Source organism: Monodelphis domestica, chromosome 1, assembly GCF_027887165.1.
Source record: "Monodelphis domestica isolate mMonDom1 chromosome 1, mMonDom1.pri, whole genome shotgun sequence".
NCBI lineage: Eukaryota > Metazoa > Chordata > Mammalia > Didelphimorphia > Didelphidae > Monodelphis > Monodelphis domestica.
In genome coordinates this window covers 209,997,284-210,021,387 of record NC_077227.1, presented here as the reverse complement: position 1 = coordinate 210,021,387, position 24,104 = coordinate 209,997,284, and the positions used below count along the sequence as shown (strand labels likewise).

The following is a 24,104-nucleotide window of genomic DNA, read 5'->3' as shown; positions in this document are numbered from 1 at the left end:
TCAACATTGTGTGTGTGTGTGTGTGTGTGTGTGTGTGTGTGTGTGTGTGTGTGTGTGTGGTGAGTTATTTTTTTTAAACACAGTTTGAAGAGTCTAGGGACTCTTCTTTGTTCTTAGAGATTGGATTGCTAAGGGGTTTCTCTGGTGTTCATAGCAATGCAGAAGCCTTGTTCTACATATAAATGCTTTTCTAGGTAATGCCGTTTGTAAAAATAAAGGATTATTGGAAAGTTAAACCATCCTTATTTATATCTTCTCAAGTGCAATTTTTTTTAAATTAAATTTTATGTTTTTCAACTATCATTTACTTTCTTTCCCTCCCACTTTCCCCCCTCTCCATTGGGAAAAAGAAAGAAAGAAAAACAAAACTCTCCTAACAAATAAGCATATTCGAGCTGAACAAATTTCCATATTGGCTACATCCAAAAATGTGTTTCTCATATTAATATTGTGCCTCTCTATCAAGGAGTGGGGAACATCCTTTATCACTAGTCCTCTGAATCATGATTAATTACTGTATTGATTCAGAGTTCTGAAATTTCAAAACTGCTCCTTTTTATATTGTCGATGTTATAGCATGAATTGTTCTCCTGGTACTTCTCACTTCACCATGCACCATTCCATACAAGTCCTGAAGTACAATCGCTTTTTGTTTTTAGCCCTTACCTTCCATCTTAGAATCAATATTATGTATTGATTCCAAGGCAGAAGGGTGTTAAGGGCTAGGATTTGGGATTAAGTGACTTTCCTAGTTACCCAGCTAGGAAGTGGCCTGGCTCTCAATCCACTGAGCCACCTAGCTGCAGTGGTTCTTAACCTTTTTTTGTGTCATGGACCTTTTGGGTAACCTGGTGATGCCTATGGATGCCTTTCTGGAATCATATTTTTTAATACACACATGAAAATACATAGGATTATAGAGAGCTTTCCACAATTAGGGAAAAATCAGGAGCAAAGGCAAAGCTTCTAGATTAATGTGGAAGAAACAGAAAGAAGCCTAGTTTGCCTAGAGGATAAAGTAAAAAAAAGAGAGAGATTCCAGGTTAGAAGTAGTATGGCATCAGATTACAGAAGACCTTGAATGCCAAAGACATGGATTTGAACTTTATTCAGTAGACAATAGAAACATCTATTAGTTCAGGGGATAGAGTACTGGATTTGGAATTAGGAAGATGAGTTCAAATCTAGCCTTGGAACCTGGAAAAATCATTTCACCTCAGTTTCTACATATATAATTAGGAATAATAAGACCATAATTTAATAATAGAACAGTTAGGTGGTACAATAGAGTATCTAGCCTGGAGTCAGAAAGACTCCTCTCCTTGAATTCAAATCTGTACTCAGATACTTAACAGTTGTGTGACCCTGAGCAAGTCACTTAACCCTGTTTGTCTCAGTTTCTCATCTGTCAAATGAGCTGGAAAAGGAAATGGCAAACCACTCCAGTATTTTTTGACAAGAAAACTCCAAATAGGAACATGAAGAGTTGGACACAATTGAAAAAAAATGAACAACAAATATAATAATAATAATCTCCTAGAATTGTTGGGATGAGATTTTTGAGATATTGTGATGTGATATTCTCAAATGAGATATTTAAAGACAACTTTGCAAGCCTTAAAGTAGAATATAAATGCTAGATACTATTGATAGGGAACAACTAAAGAAATTTGAGCAGAGTTGATGACACAGGAAATCTTTTGAAAATGAAGTTTAATGGGAGTATAAAGGATAATTTACAAGGAACAGAAAGTATATGTGAAAAGACCTATTGGTGCTCCTCTTGGACTCTAGATGAGTGATAATGAAGTCCAAATTAGGGTGGAAGCAGAAGAAAAAGAGTAGAGAAAATGGATACAAGAAATATGGAGATGGTATGTAAATAGACTTGGAAACTAATTACAGATGAGTAATGAGGAGGTGGAAAGGTGACAAACCAAGATTTCTAACAAGGAAGACTAAAGAGAGATGTTTTAGACTCAGCTTGAGTCAAGAGAGACAATTGCTAAATTTTCGATGTGAACATTGATACCTCAGTAATTGACAAACACTACAAATCAGGTATTGGTGTTTTGTTTTGTTAATTATCTAAACTTAAGAAAACAATAGATAAAATGTTAATTTTGTGGATTAAACTTAAAGGTGTAATGAGCATACTCTTGTCTTCATCCTTCCCCAAGCTGGTTGTTAAACATTTAACAGCACTCCCCTGGTAAATGAAAAATGACCCAAATAGGGTCGCTAGGTAGCAAGGTGGATAGAGCTCCAGGCTTGGAGTCAGGAAGACTTGGGTTCAAATATGGCTTCAGACACTTTCTAGCTGTGTGACCTTGGGCAAGTCACTTAACCCCAATAGCCTAGCCCTTTTGCGCCTCACCTGCGAGTTCCACAAGAAAAGAAAGAGAGAGAAAGGATAGTAGTTTGGAATTCCACAGGGGGCGTGGCGGAGCCAGATAAGAGATGGCAGAATTGAGTCAGAAACCAGGTCGTATTGATTTCAATGGAGCCCACAGCAACTCTGATCTCTGGACAACTCAAAGGCAAGATCCATCCAGTGATCCAAATTTAACACTACACCTTAGAGGATGATATAGCTTAGCTGAGAGAATAATCAGAGTATAATAGGATAAATTAGAAAGAGCTAGGTATTAGCATTGGAAAAGAAAGGCACCTGGCCAGAGCCCAGGTGAGATAGAGAAAGGAGAGAAAAAGAGAAGAGACAGTGTTAGGCAATCCCTGAGATCCCAGAGACCAAGATGACTGTGGGCGCTCCTTTTAATGTCTTTGATACACAAATGTACCCAATGCATATTGATGAATTACATCGTGTATTGCCATTGGTTAATTGTAAATTATGACAAGGTAAAGGTGGGGTTTATCCCAGTGTGGATAAGACAAAGGGACCTAAGTTTTCCCACCTTAACCCTAGCAATCCTGGGATCGGAGTTCATTGCCATACGCAAGAATGGCCATGTGCCCACACACAATCCTTGCATCTTAATTTTACATATGGGCTGGACTGCTATACCTTTCTAGTCTTAAGCCTTAGAATCAATCCTTAATATTGATTCTAAGACAGAAGGTAGGGGTTTAAAAAAAATAATGATGCTAAATATAACAACAAAGGAAATGAAATTTTAAATAGCTCTCATGCCTAAAGCAGTTACACTGTAAGTGCCTGAGAGAAACTACCCAACAAAGGCTGATAGGCAACTTTGTTCACAAATAGTATGTCACTTATTTGCTCAAGCTTGAGAGCAGAAAAGATATCAAATACTTCTATTAGACTTTTCCAAAGGGCCAAGTCCAGTGCTCTCTAGACACCAAGAGGTCTATTAATGTTGAGTGGCTACAGTAATGGAAACAAGTTGTTTTCACTGCTCCCTTTCATTATACGTTATTGTCCTCAACCTTGATGACATGGGGCAGTAGTTAGTTATTTTAAAAATGATGGGTCAATTTAATATACAATGAAAATATATAGCTCTTGGTTGGAAGAAAAACAAATAAACAAAAGGATGCAGTAAGATAATAATGGGAATATATTACAATTGGAATATAGTAAGCGCTATGTAAATGTTAGCTAGCTATTGTTATTATGCCTTTAAAAAGGTGGGTGGAGGGAGCAGCCTGGAGTCAGGAAGATTCATTTTCCTGGGTCCACATCTTGCTTCAGACACCTACAAGGTGTGTGACCCTGGCCAAGTCATTTTACCCTGCTTGCGCCCAAATTAAAAGGGGAACAACTTGGGGTTCATAGGTTGTTCAGGAAAGACTACCAATAGTGAGAGGAGTCACTGGTTCTTTTAAAGACTGCTTTCCTCCTTTGCTATCCACCTGCCACTCAGCTCTCACCTGTGGCTCCAAGAAAATGTAGCACACACAACAGCAGCCACATCTCCTTAATCCCATGCTGGCAAACCTATGGTACACATGCCAGAGGACCCTGCTCCCTTCCCCCTCTCCATGCACCTTAAGACATTTCTCTCATCACCCACCCCTTTGCCCAGCAGCCCAATGGAAGCACTTCCTCCCTCCCCTGTCTAGAGTAAGGCAGGGAGCCCACATGTGGCATGAGGGTACAGTTTGGGCACTTGGTCTCTAAAAGGTTCACCATCACTGCCTTAAACCATCTCTACAGGCAGGTTAAATCTGGTTGAAGGTAACTAATGGGCCTCAGAGCCATCAGTGAGTTAAGGGGTTGTCTACCTTGGGCATATGAAACCTTCTCCTACCAGAAGGGGTAGATGAGAACAATTTGTTCCAATGACCATGAAGGCAGCATAAATAGCCTGTGTGAAACATCTAGAGCTTGGTTAGACATGGAAGACACCCAGGCCATCCACTGCATCCCAGGCCATCACCCATCATCTTGACTTTTGTCTTACCACTGGACTTTGATAACTCAGGAAGAAAGAGTGAGGCTGAGGACTTTGTGCAACTCTGCTGCCCTTAAATCCAATTTTTGTGAGAGGCAAAAGACATCACCAGTGATTTCATTTTGGTCCTTTTGGAGTATGAAAGACAATAACCAACCAACCAACCAACCAACCAATCATTATGCTTTTCATAATATACATATATGTATGTACTTGTATATAATTATATGTGTACGTTGTGCCTTTAAATATGGATATGCATGTATTTATATATACATATACATGCAAACATACATATTTATGGAGGCATAATCCATTCCATCATTTTTCAGTTGCCGGAAATCCATGTTGATACTTACCTTGTCTTTTCTCATTAGAATGTAAATTCCTTGAGGGTCAGGATTGTTTTGTTTTGCTTTGTATCCCCAATGCTTAGCATAGTCCCTGGCATATAGTAAATGCTTAATAAATGCTGGTTAATTGATTCTTTGATTGAGGACCTCAAGTACAGGAACAGATGCCGAGTTATTTACTCTCTCAATGCAAAATTTCTGCATTCTACTTCTCAGGTTTAGGTGAGTCATCGCATATCCAAGCTGGAAGGAAAAACCTTAGAGAAAATGGTATCTACGACCTTCATTCTACTGCATAGAAAACTGAGGTCCATAAAGGGTATATGATTGACCAATGGCACATAGCTCAGTGGTAGAGCTGGGTTAGAATCCAAATCTTCTGGATCTCCACTCAGAGTTTAGGGTAGAAGTAGGGCAGAAAGAAAAAAATCAGCTTTGCTGGCACTAGCTTGCTTTTGATCTTACTTCCCACCATTGTAATAATGGATAGAGGTATATGTACGAATCAAAGATCTCTCATATTTTGAGAAAATAAATTATTTTAAAATGTAATAAATATAAAGCTCCCAAGACTATATGAGGGTAGGAGATTCCTGGACAATCTTGTTCAGCCATTGGACAGGGAACATCCAGCCAAATTGATGAGAGGGTGAAGACTTTCTGTAAGGTCTACTTGAAGTTACCTCCTTAATATTTTTCTCTCTTTGTGATTTGCTAAGGAAGGTCCCCATTACCCAATATAGCTTCCTCCTCTAGGTTTTTCACTGAGATCTCAGTTTCCATCATTAGAGATCTCTTCCCTTGGTTAAAGCTTTGCCTTCTATCAAAATGCAAATGGGGCCCAAAGTATTAAGCTCATAACAAGGAAGAGTTGGTTTTAAATAATGCTTCAAACCCTTCTCAGCTTTATGATTTAAGAATAAGCACCTAATTGCCTTCAGCCTCAGTTTTCACATCTATAAAATGGAGGGAAAATGTCTAGAATAATTATTTCATATAAAGATTGCTCTGAGGTTCAAACACTAATTATGCATAATTAAAAACACTAAAAATAATCATATTTTAAAATGATTGAAAAAGTATTTTACTATAAATATGTTTGTAAATACCAAGAAGCTTTTATTCAAATCTTTTCCAATGTTAGCTGAAGGTAATTTTCAATTTTGAGAAGCAGAAAGGGAGACATCCACAGGGTGTCTGACCAGTAAGGATAGATTTGTATGGGGCAATTTGCTTTTCTAGAGGGTAGAAATTTGCATAGGCCCTGAAGGAGGGGAGCAGGCCTGTGAAATATGGTACCAGAGAAACTAGAGGTCAGCTGGGTCCACTTTGTAATTTAACTTATAGCCAGCCCTGGGCCCCTAGTTAACTGACCTCCATCATCCCTATCTCCCTAAACTCTTTTATCCTGTTCTCAAATCTTGTCTTAAAGTAAGATTAGGTTCTAGACAAAGAGGGGTGATGGATGATCAGTAATTACATGGGATAAGAGGGAAGCATAATGTAACCCCAGATCCCAAAGGCAACAAGAAAGCAAGATTTTATATTAGGCTTACAGACTTGTTCACTACCCATCCTAGTTCTGAACAGCTGCTAGTGATTCCATTGTTCGCCACCCAAGCATACATACATGCATGCAAGCAGGCCAATTCAGAGTTCAACTCCTCCAAAAGGCACCACCTAATGGGTGTCCAAACGGCTTGGGAGACAACTGCCTAGCTCTCAGAGACCTTAAGACTGTAGTTTTTCCAGAATGGACTAGGGCATCTCAAGGCCACTGTTGGCGAAACAATTTCCCATTTATATATCCATTCACACTATCATCTTCCTCCAGAAACCCAAGCTGGTTTAGGTCTGCCCTCAACCCAAGAGGTTAGAGAGGGTCAAAGATGAATTTGCTCTAAATCTAGAGGGCTGCTAATGGAACAAATAGCTAGAGGTTCCCCTGGGAATCTGGGAATCTTAACAGCCAAGCCAAGACCACACCATCCTTATTTCAGCCTTAATTCTCCAGTGTGGTTTCTCAGAACCTAAATTCAGCAGAAAATTGCCAGTCTTCCCCTAGGTAGACCTGGCCTTATTTATCTCCTGAAAGGTCAAGTACCTTATAAAAGGCCCAAATAAATTAAATAAATATCACTCAGTCTTCAATCATGAAAGAAACCCCCCTTATTCTCTCACGTTAACATTCTATTTCAGTGCATAATCCCAGAGTGTATTAGAAAGCTCCCTTTTCTATTGAGTCTACTGCTTTTTAAATCTTGTGTACCTAATAACTCCCAATTGCACTGGGGAGATTATAGGCTTATAGGCTCAAAAGGCAGGATAGTGTAGTAGATAGAGAGATAAACTTGGAGTCAGGAAAACATGGGTTCAAGGCCTTCATCTGACATTTATGAGCTGAGAGTCCATGGGCAAGTCACTTAAACCCTCTGAGATTCAGTTACCTCCTCTGGAAAATTGAGATAGTCATAACCTACAATGTAGCATAGAAAACATTTATCAAGCACTTAAAAAATGCTAAACATTGTACTAAGTACAATGGATACAAAGAAATCCTTGCCCTCCAGAAGCTTACCATTCTGATGGGGAGCAACAAAATGTAGATAAGTGCATGCATATATAGCTACATATGATACATACAGAGTAAATACAAGGTAAATGTCAAAGGAAAAGCCTGAGAATAGGGGTTCTCGACTTAAAGTTCGTGAACTTTGATGTGTGTCTGTTAATTTATTTCAGAATAATTGGTTTCTTTTGTAATCCTATGAATTTTATTTTACGCATTTAGAAACACTCTTCTGAGGAGTCTAGAGGTATGACCTGCCTGCCAAAGGGATATATATGATAGAAGAAAGATTAAGAATTCCTGCGAGAGGCTGGGAGAGGCGGGATTACCTCATAGGGGTGTTAGGAATCGAAGATGAGATATTGTATGTAGAGTTTTGTGAAGTTTAAAGTCACATATAAAGTCATTTATTATTACAGATTCAGTATTACAGCTGGAAGAAATCATAGTGTTCATCTAACCCAGTGAGTCTCATTTAGTGTCTCCAGAATCCCTCTATGGTCCAGGACCTGATCTCAATTTAGGATAGATGAGGGCAAGATAAAAGAGTTTAGGAAGATAGGGATGATGGAAGTCAGTTAGCAATGGGCCCAGTGCTGGCCATAGGTTAAAAAAAATAAAAAAAGTAGACCCAGTTGACCTTTAGTGTCCCTAGCAACATTTTTCTTAGACTGGTTCCCTTCCTGCAGGGTCCATGTGACTTTTTTACCCCCCCCCCCCATTATCAAATTGTCCCATAGAAGCTTGTCCTTACTGACCAATGCTTCTCTCTTTGGATTTCCTTCTTACTTCTGACAATCAAACTTGATTTCAGCTAGCTATAGCATTAGAAAAGACCTGAATCAAAGTTCCTTGGTATTTGTATTGTGGTCTAAGCAGCTTCCAAGTGGTAGGTACTAAAATTCTTTAATGGTTCCATAGGCACTAAATAATTATCCAATTATAGTACAAAGATATTTTTTCGTCTTTGAGAACAAACATGCACAAGTTTAAAACATTTAATTTTGAACTTTATTGGGGGGAGGCCAAAATTATCATTATAATTATTATAAGCACTTAATGAATAAATCTCAAAGAATATTATAATTAGCATATTAAAGAATCCTGAGGGTTCATAATACATTTTGTTGTTGTTGTTGAAAGGCTTAATGTTGGGTACCACTGATCTGGTCTTCTAGCCCCTCATTCTAAAGAGGAAGGATCTGGGGTTCAGATCTGTAAATAATTCAATGGTCTCATTTTTTATTAGCAGTTTAACTTTTTCCCTTAAAATGTTAAGGGGATTGGCACCTTAATTTTTTCCCCTACAATTCCCCCTTCACAATAAAATCTAGGAAAATTTTCATTCTTTTTCTTATTCATTGGCAACTTGTCTCAAATTTGGTTGGTCTGTAATGTATTGCTTTGCAATCTTACTCCTAATCACCTAAAGAAGAAATCTATATTTTCCTAGGGTGTTAAAGGGCTATTCAGAAATTCTCATAGTCCAATATTGTATCTGAGCTATTATTCAGTAGTCCATTTTCTCCAAGATTTATACAAAGTCTTAGTACGTCACACTTAAACAATTCAGACATTTATTCTGATTCCACTACAGACAGGACATGTAAATGAGTCACTGGCATTGAATTTATCATACCATGAGGTTGTACAGTGAGTAGAATGCTAGCCTTGGGAGTCAAGAGAGACCTAAGTTCAAATGGCAACTTAGACACTTACTAGGCCTGTGACAGGACACTATGATTCATTTAACCTCTCAACCTCAGGTTCTATATCTATAAAATGAGGACATGAATAGCACCTATATTTAGTTCTTTCAAAGACTGAATGAGACAATATATGTAAAGTGTTTTGCAGATCTTAAATGCTATACAAATATTTTCTTGTTGTTCAGTCATGTCCAAGTCTTTGTCACCCCATTTGGGGTTTTCTTGGCAAAGACACTGGAATTTTTGCCATTTCCTTCTCCAACTCATTTGATAGATGAGGAAACGGAAGCAAATGAGGTAAAGTGACTTGTGCAGGGTCATACAATTAGTGCCTGAGTTTGCATTTTAACTCGGGTCTTCCTGACCCTAGGCTAGGTGCTCTATACACTGGGCCTTCTAACTCCTATATGAACACTAGCTGTTTGTAGAGACCCACTCTACATAAAATTCTCTTGTGGGTTTGAATCACCTATGGAGGGAAGTTGAAGGCTGGAAAGTAATGGGTTAAGTTTACAGGCTAGAGAGAGTAAGCCATAGAAGGAGCAGAGAGAGAGAAAGGGAACACAGGGACAAAACTTTAGCATGGTCTCAGCATGTCATCAGGTCAGTTCCTCCTCAGATGGTTAGAGAGAGAGTGACTGAGCTGAACTGATTTTATTGAGGTTTGCAGGAATGGGAGTTGCAGGATGTCAGTCAAAAACAGTTGGCACATCAGAATTTATAACACAGTAATGACATGGCCACTATGGTCTAGCCAGGTACTCAGGTAAGAAGCACATGTGAAATCCTCTGCTTTCCAACACATGGGCATCAGCCTATGCAAATGCAAGTCTTTGATATTACAAAGGACCTGCAGAACTGGTCTGCTAGCCTTCAGACTGCAGATAACATCAGAGGCTTGATTCTTAAGTTCCACAAAATTTAAGGCCCAACCAATTTAAGGATTCAGAAGTCAATCATATGAAATATCGGAAATGTATCCATAAGTCTGGCCTATAAACACTTTGCTTATTAGAGTCAGCTTTTAAATACACTTTTAATACCTTCATGATTTGTTATAACTGAAACCCTACACTATTATTAAGCAGAACATTGACTGCTGAGAGCCCTTAAATAAGAAAGCTTCCCAGTGCATTTATATATTCAGTTCAACAAACAATACCTACTATTTTCAAGGCATAGAACTTGAGAGAGACAGAAAAAGGAAAGGGGGTGAGGGAGGGAGAGGGAGAGAGGAAGGGAAGAGAGAGAGAGAGAGAGTTCCTGCCTTCAATGAGTTTACATTTCATGAGAAGATATAAAATATATGCATCTAAGAAAGTGCAAAGCATTTTCAAGAAGGTAAAGAGCTCTTAGCTAATAGATTTAGAGCTTTAAATGGTAATGCATTTCAGATGAGAAAATAGAAGCCCAGAGAGGTAGAATGCAGTTAGTTAGTAGTGGATGTAGAATTTGAGTTCAGATCTTCTAAGACCAAAGTAAGCCCACAGTCCACTGTTCCATGCTACATACTGTCTGGAAAGGTATCATGTAGGAGATTACCTGAATTGACTAAAAATCACTTCATATTTCTAGGATTCAGTATATATTCAAGAATGTTTCAGGAACATATTTATTGCATAAAGTGAGTTACATAGAAAATGAGAATTACAGAGGTGGGTGGCATTTTGATAGACCCAGTGCTTCTCAAACTTTTTGATCTCTAGATCCATTTAGGCTCTTAACAATTATTGAGACCTGGTTCAGCTAGGTGGCACAGTGGATAGTATACCAGACTTGGAGTTGGGAAGACCTAGGTTTAAATCTGGCTTCACACCCTACAAAGGTGAGTCACCATGGGGAAGTGAATAAACCCCAATGGCCTTGCCATTATCTCTTTTCTACCTTAGTATTAATCCTAAGACAGAAGGAAAGGATTTTAGAAAAAAAATTATTGAGTATTTCCTGCTCCATGTGTGTGCTTGACTCTCTACAGACATTCTCTTCCATATTATGAAAGAGAATTCTTTACTCTATTGTCTATCCCAAGTTAACACTAACTTAAGTACCCCTACTTAGTACCTTACTAGACTGAAGACAGGATTAACACCCCCTTATTTACTTTTGAATTGAAACAACAAAAGATTAAGCTCCCTACTTAGTACTAGGTGGGAAGCTAACAAGGTACTTAGAGAATTCACACCCTTAGAAATTCAGTCAGCCAGTAATCTGTGAATCTTTTTTGTTGTTGTTATGAATCAGCATATGATTTATTGTTTTGTTGATTGTAATAAGAAAATTCTAATAATGAAGATCAAAATAAAAATGTGTTGTACATATTTTTCCCTGAAATGTAATTTAATTATTTTTAATTGAAACTTTTTATTTAGTTAATTAATTTAGAATATTTTTCCATGGTTACAAGATTCATGTTCTTTCCCTCCCCTCCTCCCCACCCCCTATCCTCCATAGCCAACACACAATTCCAATGGGTTTTACATGTGTCATTGATTCTGTGAATCTTTTTGATGAGAACTTAACCTTCAGAAGGTGAGAAGTTGATCCTACAGACACTGCCCCCTGGGCAGTGATAGACAATTTGGAAACTGTAATTGGCTCCTGTAAAAATGGGAAGGGACAGGAAGTCACCATAAAAAGCAAGCCCCAAACTCCTTCAGAACAGATTGTCTTTGAGAAGTGTGAATTTAAATTTACTCCACTCTGCTTAGTCTAACAAACAGGAATATCTACACCCCTACTTAAGGATTAAGTGTTGAGAAGGATGGCCTATGACAGACATGTGATAGCAAATGACAAATCAGAAACAACTGACAGACCCTCTTGGCTATCAAGTCAAACTTGAGCTACCATTGGTACATGTGAGATGCAGGAAGTGATATAAAAAATGGTCTATATATTTCGCGTCACTTCCTCTCTCTGGTTTCTTTTAATGGAGAGATGGCTCTGGCTCTCTCACAGAGATGTGGCTCTCACTCTGTCTCTCACCTGTGGAGATATTAGTCTGTCAGCAACATAGGGAGTGCTGGGAAGCATTTGGCATCTTGCGCATCTTGGTGTTTTGGCATGCTTGCAGCTCTTGTCTGGGCTTGGTGTGAGTGTGCTAGGTGAGTGAGTTTAGACTGTTTTTTCCTTTACCTTCAAAGATACTATCCTCTTAGGAGGCCCCTCAGTTCGGATTAGACCCCATGGCTGGAAGCTGAGCTAGTTTTAATCTTGGAGGAGGCCTCATGGCTGTGGTCTCTAAACTTCCCTTAGCTTAGGCTAGGCCAGAAAATTCTTATATCTCTTTCTCTCTCTTCTTCTTCTTAATTCCTTCCCTCTATATTAATTAAACCACCATAAAATTCCCAAATTGACTTGAGTATTTTTATTGGGATTTGAATTAATCCCTGGTGACCATAAGAATAATACATTAGTCAAAAACCCCTACATTTCCCCCTTACAGAAGATAGTCTGACGAGATTGTCTTCTGGAGATAGTCTTAGATAGTCTTTGAGGGAACTTTGCTGGAGACTATGGCTTGGAGAGTGGGTTTGGAACTCTGCTTCTACTTGGACTCTAACTCTTTGATTACTTCATTGGGTGACTCATTTCCTAGCTTCTGGAGAGACTAGCTTCCACCTTGGAGGGGGTCACATGGTTACTTACTACCAGCCTTTCTTGTTGAGAGCTAATTAATCTCTGCCTGGTTAAGCAGACCCAGAGCAAAACATTTAGGTTGATAGGATAGACAACTTTGAGTCTACCCTGTCACCAAAATAAACTTTCTACATTGAGGGTTTTTTGGTTGTTTGTTCATTTTCTAGCCTTTTTCTTTTCTTTTAATTAAAAAAAATGTTAAAAGTTGGGGTCTGTAACAGAGGTGAAGGAAGCACTGTTCCAGGCTTCAGGTTTCTTGTACCTTCAGAACTGGCTCTGGGAATCTATCTGCCTTCAGTTCTTCCAAGGTGGCAAGATGTAAGGAGAAGTTTGTTTAATATACTCTTCAAGCCTGTGGTCTGGTTTGGGGATAACCACAAGCACAGTTTTCTGCTTTGGAACTGTGACCAGAATCCCCTGATCCATTGTGGCCAAAAGTGTGTGCTTAGTATTACTCCTCCCCAAAAGCATGCCCCAGGACTATTCCCTTGATCTGCATATAGGTAGTACAACAAAAGTCTTAAATCCATGGCCAGCAAAGGTTCCCCTGTAATATCTTTCTGAGCAGCTATCCCTTTTGCAGGTCTTCTAAGTGGTTTGGGGCTGAAAAATTACTTCCTCCTTCCTTTTTGTGGATTATGTGATAGAGACATGAGAGAGAGAGGTTTTGCAGGACTTGTGGACCAAGATGCAAGAATGCAAGAGCTCAGATTCCAATGGAATATCCCCAGGAGGGGCAGTTGGGGGTTTGCTGGCCACATTCTGAGGAGAGAAACCGGACTTTTGGACTTTGTCTCTGACTGGAAGCCATTCTTTTCCTTGGAAGTTTGAAGCTGGCTGAAAGGACCCTGGGGGGGGGGGGGGGCGCTGACTTGGCTTTTGGACTTTGTCTCTGGCTCTGAGCAGTGGAAGCTGATCAGGGAGAAGCTTTTGAGTTGGTGGTCTAAATGAGAGTTGAGCTGGCCAGGAGAAAAGGAGAGACTTTGAACTTTGTTTTCTATCTGGGTTTAAACTGAGAGACCTTACTGACTTTTTTTGTGAAGAAGAAGAAAAAAGATCTTGAAAAGTCATTGACCTCCATCTTTCCAACTGTCAAAGAGTCATACTTGTGACTCCTCAAACCCTCAATTTTATCTTATTTAGATTAGGGAAATTCCTCATCCCTCTTACTTCAGTTTCCCATCCTGTTATCCCAATAAACCCCTTGACTGAGAAAGCAACTAGAGTATCATTATAGTTCACTCAGGAGGGAGGGAAGGAGCCAAAGGCTTCAAGGAAGATTGGGGAGGTGAGGGAGGCAAGGGAGGGAGTGAGGGAGGAAGGAGGTTAGGAAATAGATTGATCCATCAACAACCAATAGGGATCAATAGGCAAACCCCAGAGTAAACCCCAGTATCTATCTAGAGCATCTCCCAGAGTAGTGTCCTCTGTGTACCAGCATCTCTGTGTGGCATCTCCCAGCATTTCTCTGTTCTACCTCCATTACCAGTAAACAGCATCAGGTTCCTATAGGCAGCCCTCTCTATTCACACCCAGAGAACAATAGTCATTGTGAAGAAATGGGTTCCCCTCAATTTATCCTCTCTAGTTCAAGCAGTAATAGTTTCCAGTCAGTTTATTTCTTTATTATAGTTATGTTGCTCTAGAATTAATTCTGAGGTCTTATATTTTTGGAGGGTAATTTTGTAGAGATCAGATGGGTCCACATGTACTTTCTCTGCCATCTTGGCTCTAAATTCAATTTCTTATTAATTTTACCTCAAATGCTTGAAAATGTTTTATCTTGTTAAATATCCAACCCCCCTCTATAGAACTGTAATGAATTTTGCTTGGTAGATTATTGTTTTAATAATATTTTCTTTTCCCTTAATTACATGTAAAAATAGTTTTAATGTGAATTTTTAAAATTTTGAGTTCCAAAATCTGTTCCTGATTTCCATTTTTCCTTCCTTTACTCATTCCTACCCCTCCTTCTCCCTGAGATGGTAAGCAATCTGATATTGATTTTACATGTGAAATCATATAAGACATTTTACCATATTAGTAATTTTGTGGAAGAGATCTCAAATAAAAAAAGAAGAAAGAAGATGAAATATAATATTTTAGTCTATATTCAGACTTCATCAGTTTCTTCTCAGAGGGCAGATGGCATTTTTCACCATTTTTATCATCTTGACCTTCTGTTACTTTTTCTGCTCCAGAATTTGATTTGAGGTGTTCTTTTAATAGATGTTTGGAAGAGAATATAGGAAGAGTTTGACTTACTTACTGGCTCTACTCCACCATCTTGGTTCTGCCCCCACAATTCCAATTTTTAGGAGCTGGTTTCTTTAGTGCTTTTGTACCTTTTTTTTTAAACCAAGCTATTTATTCTTTTCGTAATTTTCTTGCATAATTCTCATTTCTTTTCCCAATTTTCCTCGACCAATCTTATTTTATTTTTCAAATAATTTTTCCTTTGTATAAAAAACTTTCTTTAGCTCCTCTAGGAGTTTTTGGTGGGTTTCTGTCCAGTCTGACTTTAATGTAGATGTTCCTAAGTCATTGTCTTATTCTGAATTTTTATCTTGAGCTTCCCTGTCCCCATAGTAGCTTTTTAGGGTTGAGTTTTTTTTAATTGTTGTTTGTTCATTTTTCTAGCCTACTTTTTATTTTAGTTCATGATAGTGTGACTCTGTCCACCTCTATGTGAGATGATTAGTCTGAACTTCTGCCTTGTATTTCCTTCTGCTCCTTTCACAGCTCAGATTGGAGTCCTATAAGTTTTCAGTGCTTCCAAAATGGTGTGAACTTGGAAGAGGTCTGTTCACTACTCTTCTGGTCTATGCTTTCTTCCTTATATAACTAGGGCATTTCTCCCATGTGTCCTTGACCACTCCTCTCCAATCTGGAAATGTAACTAAGAACTGTGTAGTTGGTGACCTAGTTCTAGATGGCATACATTCCTGCTTCCAGTGCTGGTAATTGGGTTCCCTGAGATTTTTTTTTTCTACTCAGGTGTCTAGTCTTCTAACTGTACCTGGGTGCTGGGTTGTTCCTTCCTCTTTGCTGATAGCATTAGATCTCAGTATTATTGCCACAACCTAGTGCTACTTCTATTACTGCTGCCCTATTTCTGGCCAGTCCAGATTCCAGTGTATTCAGACCTCTTTGTCTATCTTCTTAAGCTGCCCTGGGTTGGAAAATGGCATTCTGTTACTTTTCCTTGTCTTTCCCACTCAACATTCAACATTTTTTAAAAATAAAATCATTATGGGTTAATATAATGATTGATCATCTCTGTCAGGCTAGCATCATCCTGGAATAGCAATAAACAGTAGGGATGAAGGGTGGACAGGCCAGATGCCAGGTGTAAAAAATAGACTCAAATACAGGACTACAATCCCCACAATTCCTTGCTCCACTTCCCCAGAATGCTTTGTAATTTCACCTAGGCCGAGATAGAGAAGGTATTTAACCTGGTGGCAAAGGTTTTTGGGTCTCTCTTTTGGACTTCCGTTTTGGAGCAGATGCGTCTCTTCTGTGATGTGAGGTTATCTTGCCTAGGCCTCTGGCCTAGGCACATATTTTTTCTTATTCTGTATTTTCTTTAATCTTCAACCTTTAATAAACCTCTAAAAAATATAATACTCCTTTCAGAGAGAAACTAATTTCTACCTGCCTCAGTCTCCCCATATTCCTAAATTTTAATCTTTACACAGGCAAGGCCCCAGCTCTCTCCAAAAGGAATCAAGGCTCATTTACCTGTGCATTTGCATCTCATCTGCATATCACATGTAAATTTCACAAAAGGGGAACCCCCAAACCCTAAGTTTTCCTGTAACCTTCCCCTAGTTCCTGACCCTTCTCCTTTCTCTCTCCTTTCCTCCTTTTCCTCTAAGATCACCAGCAATTCTCACTCAGCACCCCACAACTGACCCTCCCTCTCTCCCTGTAGACTAGCCCAGCATGGAAATAATGGTTGTTTGACCTCCACAGTGTGGCTTCTGGTCTCCATCATGTCATGAGTGGGAGATGAGTCCGATGGTCCCATCAGTGGGCATTGGCAGGCACTTGGTTCAGGTAGAAGGCACAGGAAACCTCTTGGTAGGCATTCCAGAGCAGAACATAGGGGAAGCAGGACTCCAGCATGTCTAGGGTAAGGAAAGCGGACTCTTCCACCACCAAGCACATGAGCAAATAAATTGATTCACAGTTTTTGGACTTCAGTTTATCCACCTCCTGTCCCAGCTGGAGGAGACAGACAGAGGCCACCACCAGAAACTCCTTAAGGTGTTTCAGTGTTCTTGTTGTGAATGATAAAGAGAGCAGCAGACACCTGGATGATGGCTTTGGTCAAGCAGTGGACATTGTTGTTGTAGTTACCTTTCTCAATGCTGTAGAAAGAAGAGGGGTCTGTAGTGAGAAGAGGGATGGAAACCGCCAGGAAGATCAGGAATAGGCAGGCCGCTTTGTGCTCCTCCTCAGGAGATGAGGTGTCTGCTTTCAGGTTGGCAATGGCGGCTACCAAGGTTGAGTCTATGTCACAATACACACCTGCCACAGAAGCCAGCTCAAAGACACTCATAGTCACCTTTATGTCTGTATCTGGAGTAACGAAATCCTTTAGGCACTCAGTAGGGCCCATGAGGAATAGACAATGGGAAGAGAAGACCTCTTGGAGGCCCTCCTGAGCCATGGCCCTAAAGCTGAGGGTGACCCCAATTATGGTCATTCATTTCAGCACATTCTCAGCTCAGTCAGCTGGGGCAGCAGAGAGGCCATGAGCTCTGGCTTGCTGAAGTTGGATCTAATCTGAACCAGCACATCCATGTTTTCTACCACCAGCTTCTTCAACTCCACAATCTGGGAAATCATGTGCCACATCAGGTTCTCACTGAGAAACTTCATGCCATAGGGACCCAGGAGCTCAGCCAAAGCTCACATTTCAGAAACACTAGAGAATTCTTCTATGCTGAAGATTTGCTCTCCCTCCCTGGGGATACTGATGAAGGCCTGCATGTCTAGGGAGAGAATGATGTTCCCATTGCTGGCTTGTCTCAGGAGGTTCTCCAGATACCAGTTGTTATAGAGGGTGATAATGATTTGCTCCCCAAAGGAGTCCAATGGCTATGTCTTTTGAAGAAGGGCATTTCAGATAACTTGAGAAGCATCTGTACCCAAGAACTGGTTCAATGATTGGATGAAGGCAATGTATGCCTTGACCCCTGCCAGTACTTCAGAGGGCCTTGGGATATGCTGAGTAGTGGCATTGTAGCCAGCCAGCCACACTCTAGCTCTGTTGAGCCGTGCTTCTAGATGGCTGCTGAGATACTCAGAAGGAAAGATGGTGTGCTCAAACACAGAGAAACTGTGCACGTGATTCATGGTTAGAGCCAACTCTGTCAAGGTCAAGTGTAGCTTGTCGATGGTTGTAACCACACTGTGGTTCTTTTTATGACTCTCAGTCCCTGGCTTGTCCCTCTCAGGCTCCCCCTTTTTAGAGGTCTGCTTATGTTTCATGGGCTTCTTGTTCTTGTTCTTGGCTTTGCTGATGGTGGTGGCACAGTGCTTAGGCAGCAGCTTTTTTTTTTAAACCCTTACCTTCTGTCTTGGAGCCAATACTATGTATTGGCTCCAAGGCAGAAGAGTGGTAAGGGCTAGGCAATGGGGGTCAAGTGACTTGCCCAGGGTCACACAGCTGGGAAGTGTCTGAGGCCAGATTTGAATCCAGGACCTCCTGTCTCTAGGTCTGACTCTCAATCCACTATCTGTTTTCTAGGTCATTCTGGAAGAGATTTTGGGGGAGCTGTGTATAGTTGTTGCTTCTCATTCTGTCATTTTAACTCCACCTCCCTATAAGCCCTATTGTAGGGGATGTTAAATGATAGCCTAAGGATTTTATGTTTTATTCCAAAGGAGCTATACCTACTTTGCTGGGCACTGATGGAGATACAGAAAGGAGTAAGGCAGCCCTTGCAGTTTCTACCCAGCTTTGGGGATTACTTGTAAGTTCCTTCTGACCCCTCAGTGAGTAAAAGTAGCCTTTGATAATGACTCTGAAAGCTACTTTGGAATGAAAGGTGCTATATAGATTCATAGTTAGACCATTATGCATCCTAATTCGGATTTAGAACTTACTCCGTTTATCACATAAGTCAAGGTGCATTTGTATTTATAATTGAAACTACAGATCCCTAAGGCCTCATGACTCTAGCCATGATTGGTGCTCATTCAAATGAGCAACTAGTTAGAACATCCGAGATGAATAAATTCCTTTTCCTTAGATATAAGCCTTCTGCCCACTGTACGTTTAGTGCTACATTAGAAGTATGAAATTTCTTTTTTTTTTTAACAAGCAATAGGGGAGATACCATCATTGTTGCTTAGGAGCTCATAGTCTTCATTCCTCCAAAGACATCACTTGCAATGCATAAAAACATGTTTATAGGACCTGTCTGAGTCAAGGGGCAAGTTAGAACTCAAATGCCAGACATCATCTGACATTTTTCCAACTCAGTATAATCTCGGGTATTCTGCTTCCATCAGTCCTGGCAACATAATAGATAAAAATTCCATACATTCATCTGGTGTCCTAGGGGACCAGGAAAACAAATAATAATAACTCAAATTCATATAGTGGTGAAGGAAAAAGAGAGTAACTAGTTTAAGTGTTTGTAGAAACTAGAGCCTGGAAAGCATCTCTGATATCATCTCATCCACCCACCTTTTACAGAGAAGAATCTGAGACCCAGAAATTTTAAGGGTCTTAGTCTCCCAAAGAGGACTGGTATTTAAGCCTAGGAAGATCTTAATGCCAAGCCTAGTATCTAGACCTAGGTATTCTACTAAACCATATTCTCTTACACCCTACTGTTCCTTGGAGTAAAAACAGAGCAAGGAAATGTAAATTTAAAGGAAAACTTCAGAATATAATCAAGAAAACAAAAAAGTGATCTGTACAAAGATTATTATAGCAACATTCTATACAACCACAAAAAAAAAAACAGAAGCATCATACAAGATTAATAGTAGGGGATGATTAATTGTGTTACACTAAAGTAATACAAGAGAGACAGTGTAGGTTAGAGGTCTCATCTCAAATATACAGAGAACTTTGTCAAATATATAAGCCTATGAGCTGTTTCCAATTAATAACTGATCAAAAGATAGTAACAGTTTTGGAATTAAGAAATTAAAGCCATATAGAAGTATGAAAAAAATGCTACAGATCACTACTAATTAGAGAAAGCCAAAGCAAAACAATTCTGAGACATCATCTTACACATCTCAGATTGGCTAAAAAGATAAAAAGGGCAAAATGACAAATGTTGGAGTGGAGAGAGAAAATGGGGACACTCATACACTGTTGGCAGAACTGTAAACCAATCCAACCATTCTGGATAGCAGTCTAGAATTATACTTTGTATACCCTTAGACTCAGCAATACCACTGTTGGGTCTTTTTTCCAGAGTAATTAGGAAAAAAGGAAAACAAACTATATATTCTAAAACATTTATAGCAAGAGGCAAATAGGGAATACAGTAGGTAGAGTAATAGGCCAGGAGATGAGAAGTCTTGGATTCAAATTTGGCCTCAGACACTTCCCAGGTGTGGTAAGGATAATTTTAGAGTTGTGACCTAATCTAAATTAATTTGGTTGCCAGATAAAATCCCAAATGAAATACCTAAGTCAGTTTGGAAATTTATGGTGATTTTAATTAATATAGAAGGAAGGAATTAAGGAGAAGAGAGAGAAAGAGGGTTTAGGATTTCTCCCGCCTGGCCTGTGCCAGGGGGAGTTCAAAGACCTCTGCTATGAGGTCTTTGAAGAAAATTAGAGGCTTTTCTAAGAGGATAGTGTTTGGAAGGTCAAGGAGAAAAGAATCTGCCTAAACTCCAAGAGAACTCAGTGAAGATGCCTCACCTGAACTAGGCTACTAAGCTTCTCCCAGTATAGTATCAAGGAAAACACACCACCAACCCTGGTGTGAACTTTAGATTACTCCACCTTACTTAGTCTAACAAAATCAGGAATGTTTACACCCATACTTAAGGATTAAGTATCGGGAAGATGGCCAATGATAGACATGTGCTAGCAAATGACAAATCAGAAACAGCTGACAGACCCCTGGACTATCCTAAGTCAAGCTTAAGCTGCCTTTGGTACAGGTGAGATGCAAGAAAGTAAAGTAAAATCCTCTATATATTTCGCATCACTTCCTCTCTCTAGTCTCTCTCTATTTTGCAGCAGAGAGGTGGCTGGTGGCAGCTTGCTGAGTATGCTAAATGTTCTGGCATCTTGGCGTGGTGGAAGCTATTGTCCAGTTTGGCAGTGATTTTTCCTTGATACTATATTGGGAAAAGCTGAGTAGCCTAGTTCAGGTGAGGCATATTACTGAGCTCTATCGGAGTTTAAGCTGATTCTTTCTACTTTACCTTCCAAACACTACCCTCTTAGAAAGCCACTAATCTTCAGAGACCTCATGGTGGAGGACTTTGAACTTCCCCTGGCATAGGCCAGGTGGGAGAAATCATACACCCTTTCCTTTCATACATTCCTTTCCTCTATATTAATTAAACCACCATAAATTTACTAACTGACTTGGGTATTTTATTTGGGATATTCCTTGGTGACAAAAACTAATTTAGATTAGGTCACAACCCTAAAATTATCCTTACACTGGACAATAGCTGCCACCTTGCCAAGATGCCGAAACACTCAGCAAGTTGCTACCAAAGCCACCTCTCTGCGGAAAGAGAGAGGACAGAAGAAGTGACATGAAATATATAGGTGGTTTTTACATCACTTTCCTGCATCTTACATGTACCAAATGGTAGCTTAAGCTTGACTTATGGCAGTCCAGGAGTCAGTCAGCTGTTTTTGATTTGTCATTTGCTAGCACATGTCTGTCATAGTCCATCCTCCTAAATACTTAATCCTTAAGTATGGGTGTAAACATTCCTGTTTTTGTTAGACTATGTAGGATGGAGTAATCTAAAATTCACAGTGTGTGACCCTGGGCAAGTCAATTAACACCCATTGCCTAGCCCTTACCACTCTTCTGCCTTGGAACCAATACTTAATATTGATGCTAAGGCAGAAGATAAGAGTTTACAAAATATATTTATAGCATCTCTCTTTGTGGTGGCAAAGAACTGGAAATTGAGGGGATGTCCATCAACTTGGGAATGGTCAAATAAGTTATGGTATATGATTGTGATAGAATACTACTGCATCATAAGAAATGATGAACAGATTAATTTAAAAAAAAGAAATATGGGAATACCTACATGAAATTATGAAGATTGAACCAAGCAGATCTCAGAGGATACAGATTTAATGTTTGAAGAATAACCTGTGAATGCCTACCTCCAGAGAAAGAACTGATAAATGGAAACATTAAAGATGGTTTATGCACACACACATATACATATATACATATGTATATTTAGTCAGATGATACCTTCTCTAATGTGGGGAAGGGAGGGGGGGAGATATCTGGAAATTTAATGACAAATTAATAAAAATGAAAGGGGGAGAGAGAGTGAGAGAGTGTAGGGAGAAGGGCGAGGGAGAGTAAAGGAGAAGGAGAGGTAGGGGAGAGAGAGACAGAGACAGAGATTGGGAGAGAGACAGAGAGGTTGGGAGAGAGACAGAGAAACAGAGAGGCAGAGAGTGAAGGAGAGAGTGAGGGGGAGAGAAAGAGAGAGATTGAATTGATTACTTTCTGTATCAGTAATGCTCAAAGATGTCAAAGGACAAGGTCTAGGCAAACAGGGATAAATGATTTGTCCAAGGTCATACAGCTAGAAAGTATTTGAGACCAAATTTGAACCCAGATCCTCCTGACTCCAGGTCTGGTGCTCTATCCACTGTACTACCTAGGTGCCTCCACAGTTATTTTTCTAACACAATAGTTACTACTCTAGATTGTAGAGAGAATTTCCTCAGGAGGCATTTCCTACATCAAAGATATCACAGTGAAAATAAGAACAAACAAGCAAAATATATTATAATAGATAAGACCATAATGTGATTAAATAGCTAAGTATGAAGAATACAAAGAAATGTGGAAAGACCTTCATAAATAATGTAAAGAGGAAAAACAGAAGCAGAGAATAAAATAGTCCTATAGTCACATAAGAAAAAAAATGATTGGACAAATACAAAATCCTGATAAGTGGCTAGAGAGACTCAAAAGTTGTTATTATACTGTTATAATGAAATTAAACATTCAGTTAATTTAAATGTAAAGAATTGTTCTATTAATCCCAACTGTGAGGGGAAAGTCCCTAACCAGAAAGACACAGAGTTCCTTTGTTATTTCTCACTTTCTACCAGTAGGTTCCTAGGGCCATGTTTGTCCATGGTAGGTGTGGTTGCTGACAAATTAAGTTCCAGCCTGTATATCCTGTTTATGCCTTAAGAAAAGGGACCACAAGAGGGTCCCATTTGGGTCAGGGTGAATAAGGCCAATTCTTTGGATATTTGCTGGGAACGATCATGCTGGCAGCAAACAGGAAATAATACATCAATCACACTTAATAAAGCATAGAGAATAGAGGGAGACAGCATGGGGAATAGGGAAGGAGAGGGAGGCAGTGTGGGAAAGAAATAGGGGAAAGAAAGAATGCATAGAGTCACTTACAAAACTGCTGATAAGTATTGGGAGCACTGTGGCAACATGAACCCAGAGCAGATGTCCTGCTCAAGAGGCAGGATTTTGGAGTCCTATTCTTACAGGATTCTGGAATGAGGGGGACCATCTAAGTCTGATCACCTTGGGTTCATTGGTATATCAGTGTCATCTCAAGGCTATTGATGTCATCTTAGGATTCCCTTGTTAGAACAATATTTCTTGATTTTCCTGAGAATTTCTGGTGCTTATCTGCAGCTTAAAGGGTCATTTATTTTTGTGACCTAGCTGGTCTCTCTTAAATTAGCATAGTTTCTGAATATGGCCTAAGTTGATTTATGAAGTAGTGTTGGCAAGTGGCTTCTATTTTTCCCCTCCCACTCTTAGTTCCTATTTCCTATTTCTTGTTACCTTACTCTGGAAGGTTGGGTCTCCAGGAAGCCCCTATGCCCAAGTTTGAGATAATCTGTGAGTGTTGTTAATTGTTGTTGAGTCATTTTCATGTCCAATTCTTCACCACCTTGTTGGGGTTTTCTAGGCAAAGATCCTGGAATGGTTTGCCATTTCCTTCTCCAGCTCATTTGGCAGATGAGGAAACTAAGGTAAACAGTGCCCAGGGTCACACTAGTAAGTGTCTTGGACCAGATCTGAACTCAGGAAGAGGAATCTTTCTGACTCCAGATCTGCTAATCCATTCACTGTGCTACCTAGCTGCCTACCATACATGGGACCTTTCTTTCATTATCAACCTCTTTATAGTTCAGGTCTAGGAGAGGAATCTCTAGCTCATACTGTCTGGACATTTTAAGTACTTTCCTTGCACAATTCTAAATTCC

The 24,104-nt window shown here is 39.6% G+C and overlaps 1 pseudogene; it reads right to left on the bottom strand.

Moving 5' to 3' along the window:
• Positions 1–16,681: 16,681 nt before the first annotated feature.
• Positions 16,682–23,771, bottom strand: LOC100618382 (nck-associated protein 1-like; annotated as a pseudogene).
• Between the last annotated feature and the right edge of the window lie 333 nt (positions 23,772–24,104).